The following is a 12033-nucleotide window of genomic DNA, read 5'->3' on the forward strand; positions in this document are numbered from 1 at the left end:
AAGAGTATAATATTCAATGGCACAGGAATGTACTTTTTTAATACTATTTTCCACTCTGTCCAATTGATTCCCTCGGCAGTTTTTTACTCTCTGTGTACTTATAAAGCTAGAGTATCTCGCCTGCAGTTAGTATATTGGAAAGGGTCGAAAAATGGGTGGTTCGGAGTTTGGTTTTTTTTTTACGAGTACATGCCGCACACAAGTGATATAGTAAAATGTGTTTGGCATGGGCGTATTTATGGTAATGTTATGGACTTAAATACAATTTGTACCGAGCGAATATAGCTTACAATAATCATTTTTGTTTTATTAAACGTCGCTACTTAAAATAAGCGACAATATTATTCTTTTTTATTTATTATATATTAATATAGTATGCAAGATATAGAGATTTAATAACTGCGTTTTTGTATATTAATTTAAGTTTATCATTTTTCATGGATATTTTATTAATCGTATTTTTTTTTAAATTTGTTACAGGTATGTTAAAATATTTCAATCAAATATAATAAAGATATGTGCAAAAATATGGTAACGTAATCTACGATTTATAATAATATTTAGATATTATAATGTATACAATACATAAATAATATGTTATGTCTAAAAATTAAGTTATATAATATTTATAAAAATTAAAAAGTTGAACTGAATATATGATGGAAATTCATTAATATTTACACATTATATATTTTAAAACCAGTTCACAAAAAATAACAACATTATATTCTTTCGGTAAAAGTATAAATAATTTCACAATACCTATAATATGATGTGCCCAGGAATTGGGATTTATGAAGGTAATATATCTTTGGCCGTTTAAAATTGAATTTGGTAAGCGAGAATCTTCTACACGAATGTCTATAATGGGTCTAATGGGAGTAATTATTATTTTACATAATAATATAAAATATATATTATATAATATAATATATTTAATTATATCAATCTTAAATAATTTAAAAAAGCGCACGTATATATAATTTTATAATCGTTGCAAAAATATAGGATCCCATTAGAAAATATATGGTCTTTAACTAGGTATATTTAAACATTTAAAAAATTTAGATTTTGAATAACTACATTATCAGAGAAAAAGAGAGGGAGTATGTTTGGTGAATTACCCACTATAATTATACTTGCGATTATGTTATTACGCTCACTCCACTTGTATGTATAATATATTATGTTTTACTTTTATGTTCCTACGTAATCCGTTTATTAAACCTTTCATTAAAATCGGTCTTTATTATCGTATAATTTTCGGTTATACATACCTATAGTGCCGTGTATTTGTGTGTAGTGTGTGTTTAGTATACCTATGTGACGTGATAGGTACCGAAAATTCGTATCGTCGTCATTATCGACCTACGCGCGCGTGTAATGACTATATAAACAAACTTTACGATTTTCGATGTGTCCGTGAATCGCGCAGACGTCCGAAATAACTGTTGGTTTCGCATGACTATTTCTTCGTCGTTCCCTCCAAATCGATTTGAATTACGTACACTGTTATTGTCGAATGTATTATAATACAATAATACACGGACGATGTGAGAATATGACAAAACTGCATCATATTTGGCCAGACGTGGTCCGGTGATGATGAAAACTAGATCCAGTTTCGTGGGAATCGCGTTTTGAATATAGCTATATAGCGGCTATAGGTAGGTTTCTTGCATGGCGGGAGTTTTGTATTTTTAAATCTGTTAGCGATTAATTACGTGACGTTCCAATAGAATCAAAAAATTATAGGCGGAGTTTGGTGGAGTTAAAATATATATATCTGAATTATAATGACCAGTTTTTATTTCAATAAGGTTTTCTCACGGAACGATGAATTATTTCTCAATCCGCGAATAATTAACCGGCACCATTAATCTTTGTGTAAAGCAAATGATTCGAAGTTTTAATGTACTATTCGAATCGTTATGGTCGTCGTTATGATGGCAGAATCAGTCAATAACGTATGAAATATCTGGTTTGGGGTAAATATTTAGGATGAATGGTATATTAATAAAAATAAAGATTTTATGGTGATTTAACAAATAAAAATAAATAAAAGTCGTCTAAGAACTTGGTTAAAAGTTTTAATGATGATTATCAACGCACGTAAATTATAATACTTGTACAAAAATGCCGATAGTTTTAAAATAAGTTTTAGAAATATTTGTTTCAAAGAGTATGCTGCAGTTGAACTATCAAAACTTGTAATTTAATTCTAAGTATATAGGTATATAAACTAATATTTTAAACCAAAATAAAAATCAATGGAATATTAATAGATAGTTATCACTACCTATTTTAAAATATTGTAACGGAATGCGATGTACCAAATAGTTTATCGACGATAATTTTAATTTTTAAATACACGTGATATGCCATCGAGTAGTTATTAAAGTATATTATGCATTTATATATTTTGTTTGGTTGACAACGTCGCTGGACCGGGGAGGTGGTTTTCTTCTTTGGATCTTTTATTCTGCAGCACTGCACCGGTCGACGAACACACGTGGTAACCCGCGGCGGTGACTGTTATAGCGTTGAGGACGAACGCGTGGGAACCGACGGTCGGACCGACCGACCACGCGCACATAAAATATAATAATAATAATAATAATAATATTCCGAACCCGAACTATAGTTTTGGGCGGGCGGCGGAAACGTATGTCGTGCACCCGTCGCACAGCCCGACGGAATATTATTCACGTCGGCGATGTACAATTGTGTAATAAGTGCCGTTTAATTGGCTGAATTGGTTGGCCGTACGCGTGTCTGTACATGACGGAGTATGTATCATCATATCATTACAATATTGCCTCCGCGAAAAAAAAGACCAGACAAAGACGAAACAATAATAATATATAATATCGTTATTATGTACGCGTATAGGAGTTTAGGAGTGGCGCGACTAGTGGCGATGTACGACGATATTATTATATATTATTACTATCGTTTGTACTCGTAAATTATTATAATGTACACCCTCTATCCACGTCACTATTGGACACGCAAAAACTCGACGTCCTTGACGGTGCGCGAGCCATATATATTTATAACGATAATATCAATATAATAATGTTTTGTGCGATTATAAAAGTTTATTTGGCGGCGTTTGTCTTTGTCGTCGTGTTTTTTTAACCTTACATTTTTACAAACTTTTCGCGCGAAATGCCCGGAAATAATGCGTTTATGTTGGTTATAATTAGAGTTCAAAGCAAAATATACCTATATGGCTATGTATTTGTTTGCGAGTATAAATGCCTATAAAATATTATATATTATGTATACCTACGATAACTAGTACTTCTACTTAGTACTTCACTTGCGACACTACCTGCTCAAAATTCTTTGAAATATAAAATTCTTCATTATTTGACTAGTTGATACCAACATCCATCATAGCTCCACCCTCCGGTCTTCTACGCTATATAATATTTTTTTTTTCAAATCTAACTTATTTAAAATTAATATAAAACTAATATTTGAGTGTATGTTTAAAAATGTAAAACACATTTATATCGAATTTGGCAAAATATATAGGTAATCCTGCAGGATTGACGTTGGATTATCGTTATATTTTATTTAGTAATGAAACGTCGGTAGACTAATATAATATAGTTGTGTAAAAACTATATTTGTTTGAAGACTATTAATTTTAATCAGATACGTACCTAATGATATTATTAACAACTTCACATTACTAGTGTATTTTTATAACATTGTACCTATCACTATATCAAATAATAACCTCTAGATTAAAATAGGTTAAAAATGACTGATTTTTATATGCTAAATAAAAATTTAAACAAGAAATAAATATAAGACAAGGGAGGAGGTAAAAATAATTTGGAAACCCGGTGTTTAAGACCTAAATAAAACTACTCTTGATCCAGATTAAAATTTGTTAACTAAATTACAATCGTCTGGAATTTAACGCATTTAAAAATGCTTATTAAAATGAATCAATGATCTATATTTTAATAATTGATGAAACGTCTTTACTGTAATTTTAATGTACGATCTTTTTTTTTTTTTATTTAAAAGAATATTTAAAATCTATGCTACTAAGGCATAATAACCAAATTTGATTATACAATAAATAATTATACAACATGAAATACACGAGGAGGGAGGCCATCCAGTGATAGAACCCAACAATGTACGATTTAAAAGTTAACTAGGTACTCATATATCATTTTGATAAAATCGTAAATACTTCGTATTATTGAATATTTATGTATTTATTTTTGTATCAAAACAGAATATAGAACATTCTTATTATTTATTTTACAATTTTGAAATACATAAACTTAAATACTTCAACAGTATTTACATTTTTATTTTCTATTGGTGGTTTCATATTAAACCGCAGATAGTAACACGGTTCTTTTAGTGAAAAATAATTGACCAAATCAATAAACCATTATCAATAATAAACATATCGTTTTATTCGCCGCATTGTTCTACATATTTTTTACTATTTAAAAATTATTTCATTTATTTACAATTTCTATTAGATTTTCATTGAAAATTTACATAAAATATGAACAAAATTATTGTAAATGTTTGTTGCAGTTTGCATTTATGTAAATACTCATTATACATAATTGTATAGTGCTCAGAAATTGTACTCATCGAAAGAACATTTCTATTTAAAGAGACATATTGTTATCTGTAGGTATTTGTTTTATACCTATAGGTACTAGAAATATGCAAAACTGTTTAAAAAAAATAAAATAATAATTTGGCTCAACTAACTGTTTAAGTATATTTCATTTATTATTGTCAAATAAGCATATCTATTAAAGTAACCCAAAATTAACAGGTTTTTTTTCTGTACCTTAGTCCTTTCTTTGTTCTGAACACATTATGTATGACTCTAAAATGTATCTCGGAAAATATTGATAATAAATTAGGATAACTGTGGTTTTCGATGATGTGTTAGTGTGTTACGCTCATTGCCTATTAGATATGTTTGAAACCCTTTCTAATAATGTATTATTGTATACCCATACAATTTTTTTTGTATGTTAAAACTGATTACATTTTTGTAAATATTTAAATTTGGAATAATTAAAAAAAATATTGATAAATGGGAATATTATTTTAACTACTGTATTAAAAGTAATCAGTACTTTATAATGCATAATTAATTTAATCAGTGCCGCAACTAAGAATTTAGAGGCCTAGGCGTAGATCAAATTTTATATGTATAAATATAATTTAGTGTCGAAGTCTTGGAGGCCTCTCATGAAATGATGAAGTCTCATTGGAGATGCAATGCAACCCCAACACTCCCACCAGTTGCGGTACTGAATTTAATACTATTACTATAAAACAGGTATTTAATTAGCAAAATCATCAATAAACAAAAATACATATAAAATACAATTTAAAACCATGATTTATAATTGCAAAATCTTTACAAGATAAATAATGTACTCATAATAATTAAAAATAAAAATTATTTTTGGAATTTTAATTGAGTTTAATAGTTGAGAAACTATAAAATATGCAACAATTCAGTTTTATTTATAATGACTTAAAAATTCTTTAAAATGTATAGTTTCATAATAATTTGATCTAGAAGTTTTATATTATGTTCGTAATTTTTATTTTAAGTGTGTGAAAACTTACTAGTTCTGTTAATACATTAAAAAATATTCATTGAGTTTAGTTGGTCTGTTTTGAGGCTGTAACGTGGTAAAGTTTTCGTAGTAGTTATGTCGTAATGAAGGAAGTACTTTTTGAAAGTTTTTTTTAAAAAAAAAGTGAGACAACTTTCATAATTAACATTACATCCCTAGTGGTATTTTATGCATATTGCGACAAGTTAAGATAAAAAAAAAATATTCAGATGATATTATGTTACTTAAATGCGTGTTAAAATATCTATAAAATGAATGTATTTGTTATTTTTTGTTGTAATCACTAAGCTAATAAATATAAAAATTGAAATTTTTTTAAAATATTATTTACTTAATTTGATTACATTATTAAATTGGGATGTTCGATCGACTTACAAGAGTAGCATTTTAATGAACTTAATATGTTTTCAGATGTCACATTTGTATTGTTTTGTCAGTACGATAGACAAAAATAAAAAAAATATTACTCATTGATTACAGATTGATTACCTAACTTAACTTAATGTTCTTAGAAAATTAATTACTTTTAATTCCTTACAGTTTAAGGTTTTAATGATCAGTAACGTATACAAATTTCTTTACAAATATTAAATGTATCCTTATGATGATTCAAATACGATATTTGTATGGTGGTGCTACAATCATATGTTGTTTTTCATCTCAAATGGATTAATTTTATTTATATATTTTTTTAAATGACGTGACTCACTCTTTTTGCATTTAATCCGTTTAGATCTTCATATCTTTATTCAAATTATTTATTGTATTAAATTATCACTATAAATATAGTATTATACATATTATAATATATGTATTATTTACAATATGTTTCTTTTATATTTAATTTTATTGCTGTATAATTTTATTTGTAAATACGATTATACAATCTTAAAATTTGTTTTTATTTAATTTGAGATTAGTAAATATTAAAAAATTATAAGTTTTTAATTTGTTACTAATGTGGGAAGGTTTATATGCATTCAATTATTCGACGGGTTAAATATGCTTAATAATTAACGAAATATTTATTTATTATCATATTATACATTTTCTTTTTTGAAAATGTATTACATGTTGATTGAAATATTTATTTTTATGTTTTTATTGTTTTATAAATAGTGTTATAAATTATAACTTATTGAATACTTCATATTATTAAACTTAATTTCTTTTACATAAATGTGTAGTTTTATTTAATATTTTGTGGAGTGTAAATAGTAAATACTGTATATTATATATTATTGATTTAGTGGCTAATATACGATGATGTCATGAGTTTATTAAAATTAAACATAATCGTTATCTATACTGAACGTTTTTGTTCACGCTATGTATATAAGTATATACACTATACACGGTAGTTTAACATCATATTACTTACTGTATCACTCAATTCTGTTATTATTATGCATTTTATTTTCATTCTCACTCTGTTTCTCTTTCTCCCTCTCCGTCTGTCTATGCATGAGTCATATTTCATTGTATTGCTTAATGAGTCTATTGTCTAAAACGTTTTTATTACGGTCGTGATGGTAGGTAACACCCATTAAAGAAAGAGTAAAAAAAGACATATGTTCCTGATTGGTATTTGCTAATCACTTATGTTTGAAAAACGAAAAGCATTTGAAATCCAGGTCAAATGAAAATCCGTGCCGAACTTATTGTGCGTGCTTTAGCCTATAATTAAAGGGGCGTAAAAGACGTTGTAATTTTACAATACGCATCGCGTGAACTGTATAATATAAAGGTTTGCAAATAGTCTTTATATTACAGTTTTATTCTTATTTCCCTTAATCATTTTGCCCAATGAACATCTGTAGATTATAGATAAATATATACTATAATGTTATGTATTACACAGTTTGTATATTTATTCAAAAATATAGGAATATATGTACCTATACTACCTATACATTATACATGCATGTAAAATATTAAAAGCAGGGTCGACAATTTTCCCATTTGATATGTAGTATTCAAGACATTTTAGTTTGACCGTTTCAACTTGAGAGTTACTTATTTAATTCTATGATATTATTTTGAAACTAGATGTTAACCATACGCATAAATAATCCTATAAGGTTTTATTATTAGGAATGCCTTCGTCAATACAATATGGTGTTGGCTGATTTTATTAAGATATGCTGTGATCTAATAATTAAACGATATACCAGACTTATTTTGTATTGTAAAATGGGGTTGCTTAATTATTCTGAAAGATTAAATCACCTGAAATACTGAATCTTTTTGTTAAATTTATATTTATAATGATAAATATTTAAAAGGTAATTTACAATTTCATATTTTTGTATAATTATTTGATTCTTACAATTTTTTGAGCTTTGTAAAACATGTAAAATAATATTGTGAACCAGCATTTGGATTCTTTTATTTAACTTCTAAATAATATAAAATAATTCCTAAATGCTTAGTAAAATTTTTATTTTGGTAGGTATTGCATATTTTGTGTTTAATATTAGGATTTTTTACAGTCTCATTGTTTAATATTTTAATATGTAATTTACTTATTTGAAATATATAATAAAGTTATGTTAACTTTTAGAATAACTATAATACTTATATTGTAATTATTTAAAAGTAACATCAATAACCATAAGTAATTTAAAATAATATTTAAATTATTAGATACTAGCTTTAAGTTTACTACCAACTATATATATTGATGAATAATTCTGTTATTTTATCAGACGAGAATGATTAGAGTTTTAAAATATTTTTCTTTTTTTAAACAAGACCTTTTTACTTATATTGTCGAAGAAAATCTTATTTCAATAAATTTAATAAACCATTTGAGTCATCGTATCCCAAAGCTCCTTAAAACATTATAATATACAGTATAGGAATGATAATCTTCGGGTTTCTTCGTTGGTTTTATTAATAATTGTGGGGAACAAATAATCGCCCTTTAATATTTTTGAAGGGTAAATTTCTTCATCCGTTAATTCGGAACACTACAATTAACCATAATTAATTGGAATTAAACGTCGATGAGGATCACATCCTGTAGGACACACGCACTTCCCCTATCGTTTTTCCCCGGAGCATTGTGTAACCCTCAGAGTTCCGGTGGCTGGCCGCGATGGGGATGCGAGATCGGCCATCCGAGATTCGGTGCATTAGGTTTTCGCCGATCGACATGGGTAGATCGAACGTACGCAGGAGGTGCGTATATTGTTGGGGTGTATGTTCCGGTCTATTTTGTATCATCGGACTACATAATGGGATTCTAATGAACGCGACAGTATTGCTCGTTTGCCCGGAAACGTTTTACGGGCCGAAAATTATAATATCGGATTAAACTACCACCATTGGGGATGGGGATTAACCCTTTTCAAAAATCGGCTTAGGATCTGGACAGGTTGCCGTAAAATCATATTGACAATAATATCAGTCAATCACGTCTGTTTTTCCATAATAATGTACATTCATATATATATCTACCCAGTATTATAATATTGAACAAGGACAGAGATAATGATTTTAGAAAATGAAATAACGATTACCACGTGCTGAATTGCTTAAAGGTTTTAACCATAAAAATTAAACATATCCGATTTGTTTTTAATTTTAGAGTGTTCAAATTAAAAAAAATAATTCACGGAAATGCGTTCTTACGTTATTCATGTTTAATAATTTATTTTGCGCTTCAACACAATATACTACTGCACTACACAATACTTCTACGTATTTATTATTGTTTTAGATATTATAATATTATACCATATTATTTGATTAGGGAGTATTTTTTATTAATATTTCATTTTTGATAATATTTATTATGTGTATTTTATACCTAAGAAAAAATATTATAACACGGGGGTAGCACATAATATAGAAATTATTAAATTATATTATTTTTAGTTGGTTTTATTGCAAGGACTGTTAAAATATTATTTTAACACACTTGTTTATGGTCTCACGGTATTTTAGTGTCGACGGAAATCTGATTTCCGAACTGCGAGAGAACCATACGTAATTTTGGTTAGTATTATATAGTATATTTTTTCCGGCGGGAGTGTTCTTCACAAAAACTACATATGAACGCCAAGTGTTTGTCATTTAATGAGTCCCCGATGAGTTAAAATTGTACGTTCTCCCACATTGTTAGGTATTGTGCGTGGTGTCCCTTTATCCCATATATAGTGTCAATGTCAGAAATGTCGCTCGGGGAAAAGAAGGAAAAAATGAAGACAGGTGTACAATGCGGTCCATTACTTCCTTAATGACACCTCATTTAATTTTTCTTATATTCTCAAGAAGGCGTATTATTTAAACATTTGATTTTGTCCTTATTATACTTTGGTTAAAAAAATATAAATGTTGACTCTTTCTCGAATACATTATCACATTATGTCGTATTAAAAAACGTAATATATTTTCTTGTTCTCGTTTTAATATAATAGTAGGCATTTAACCAAAACATTTATGAAGATTCGATAGCTGTAAACATTTAAATAATACGGTTAACTTATTATTATGTACTGTATTTCGCCAAATTATAATTGGCTTCATTTTATTGAGATAACTTCGGTGGTATTTTGACAAAATAAACTGTGGTATTACATACAAGTTAGTAAATAATTTGTGACACAAAGAATCATAAATTTGTCCTTTTATTTAAAACCGTAAAAACACTATGACAAGTTTTTGACCTTAAATAATAAAAATAAAATAGATTCCCAATGTTTTTTCCCCATCGAATCTCTATGAAAAAAAAAAATAATAATGGTACGCCACATATGGTATTTTATTGCCACACATGTCATGGGTGTCCGTCGAGGGTCCAATCGATTCATATTATACTCACTACTATGGTTTTGTTTCGAAGGTTAAGGAATTTAAGTAGAATGTCGATAGTCGTCACATGCAATGGTAAATTCAAAACACATTTCCTGACAAAATGTTATAGACCTTATGGCAAGGGACACAATACAAACTTGTCAATTATTATAACGAAAAAAAAAATTAAATCGTATAATTTATAATTTATATTTTATTTTTTTGTTTGTTTACTGACCAAAATGGCAATAAATATTTGTATGGAGCCAAAAATTCTGAACATATGTTACTAGCGTGAGACGTGCGAGAATTAATGTGTCTTCGACTAAATAAAGAATGTTATGTATGTGTCGTTTGATTTTGATGTGGTTATTTTTGAGACTTATCATTTGAGACAGAAAGAGAGTGAGCACAAATTTCGGTTCGTTCTCATCACAATTGCGTTGTAATGCAATAAAAATAAACGAGGGACAAATAAGAATCTTCCTTCCCTGCGGGGTGTGCAGATTTTTATCATTTTCGGGACACTGAGGCACGAGACCGAATTTATGGATGACAAGTCAATAATAATACATCCCTCGTACTTCCCGGGGAATAGAAATCGCTGAAACAATGACATATTACTCCCTCGAGGGGAGTACATTCCTTATTTTTCAATGGCCATATAGAAATATGACGAAACGATCGTCTAACCCTATGGTTTTATTATTTTTAGATTTATACTCGTTAAGGGTGCCTTCCACGATTGGTCTTCATAGCGTCTTTACCAATCAAGAATAATACTATAAGTATAAGACTTCTTTAAGTGTAAAGTGTTTAAAGTGTTTAATAATAACAAATATCTGATAAACAGACTAAGATTTTTGTAATTTAAATTTCTATAGATAAAATGGTAAAATGTGTAGTATTAAAAATATTAATTTACTATAGAAAAATTACACTTTACTAATTAGTAAATATTATATTCTTAAATATTTTATATTTTATATATTAAATTATATATTTTTTTTGGCCTACAATATTAATATAAAATTTTCAAAGTAATAGTTAGACGTTGATGTTTTATTTCAAAGTTTGCACTTGCTCGCTGAAGTTTTTCCACATATTATTATCTTGTTTTAGAATTCTAGTCTCGGAGTTTGAAGTGTGTGGTCTATTTTATAAATGACGAACGGGTTAGTGCGATAGACATCCCCCTCTTTATAATGTTAGTATCTTTAATAGGATTCTGTTGGATTTATAGGGTAACATTATTTTTTGCCAATGTAATTGGAAATCATTTCCAATCATTTTAAGAAAACTATTGTATCTAAAATAGCTTAAATAATAAATACTGTTTATTATCAAAGAATCCAAAGTTTAATATTGGTATTATTGGCTGATTAAATATTGTACTTTTCTTCTTTGAAAAGTATAATAATATTTTATACCTGTACATATTGTTGATAAACTTAATAAAATTATTTTAAATTTTGTTTGTAAGACTTTTCATGTATAAATTATTAAAATGTCTAAAATAATTGGTGATTTATTTTATCAATATTATCATTTTAAGAATTGAGATAATAACTATTAAATTGTA

The 12033-nt window shown here is 27.7% G+C and overlaps 1 protein-coding gene across 4 annotated transcripts in view; it reads left to right on the forward strand.

Annotated features, from left to right (window-relative positions):
* LOC132922166 (fasciclin-2) overlaps positions 1-12033 on the forward strand; it is a 153620-nt gene that overhangs the window by 23486 nt on the left and 118101 nt on the right. The window lies entirely within an intron of this gene.

This window comes from Rhopalosiphum padi, chromosome 2 (genome assembly GCF_020882245.1).
Source record: "Rhopalosiphum padi isolate XX-2018 chromosome 2, ASM2088224v1, whole genome shotgun sequence".
NCBI lineage: Eukaryota > Metazoa > Arthropoda > Insecta > Hemiptera > Aphididae > Rhopalosiphum > Rhopalosiphum padi.